This window comes from Otolemur garnettii, unplaced genomic scaffold (genome assembly GCF_000181295.1).
Source record: "Otolemur garnettii isolate 467f Iridium unplaced genomic scaffold, OtoGar3 scaffold00065, whole genome shotgun sequence".
Classification (NCBI taxonomy): Eukaryota; Metazoa; Chordata; class Mammalia; order Primates; family Galagidae; genus Otolemur; species Otolemur garnettii.
This window is the reverse complement of record NW_003852460.1, coordinates 484,287-484,754: the sequence shown is the minus strand read 5'-3', so window position 1 is coordinate 484,754 and position 468 is coordinate 484,287.

Sequence of the window (468 nt, the reverse complement as noted above, 5' to 3'; positions counted from 1 at the left end):
CGCTTCCCCATTTTTGCCATCCATCTGGCGGGGCAGTGTCAGGAACTGAGCTCAAATAACATCACTCTCTGGAATCCACAGCTTTTGGAGATGCACAGGGATGTTGAAAACTCTGGGAGTTCATCCACCCTGGTCACTCTCTGGGGTTCCTGTCTCAAGCTTGCTGGAGCAGCCACTCGACGCTCGATTACCCAGACTGACTAGATTACCCTCATTTTTTTTTTCAGTTGTCCATGGCTAATTTCTCTGGCTTCCAAACTAAGAACTCTGTGGCGAGAGCAGAATGATACCCCTACCTAGAAGATGTGTATGTCCTCATCCTAGTACACAGAACTTGGGACCAGATTGCCAGGCTAAAATGGGGTAAAACATGGTTTCAGCATGAGCTGATTTCTTTTCTTGTTAAAATTGGTGAGTGCATCAGAATTTTATGCCGAATTAGCTCCTTTCTTGGGACTCTGACAAGTG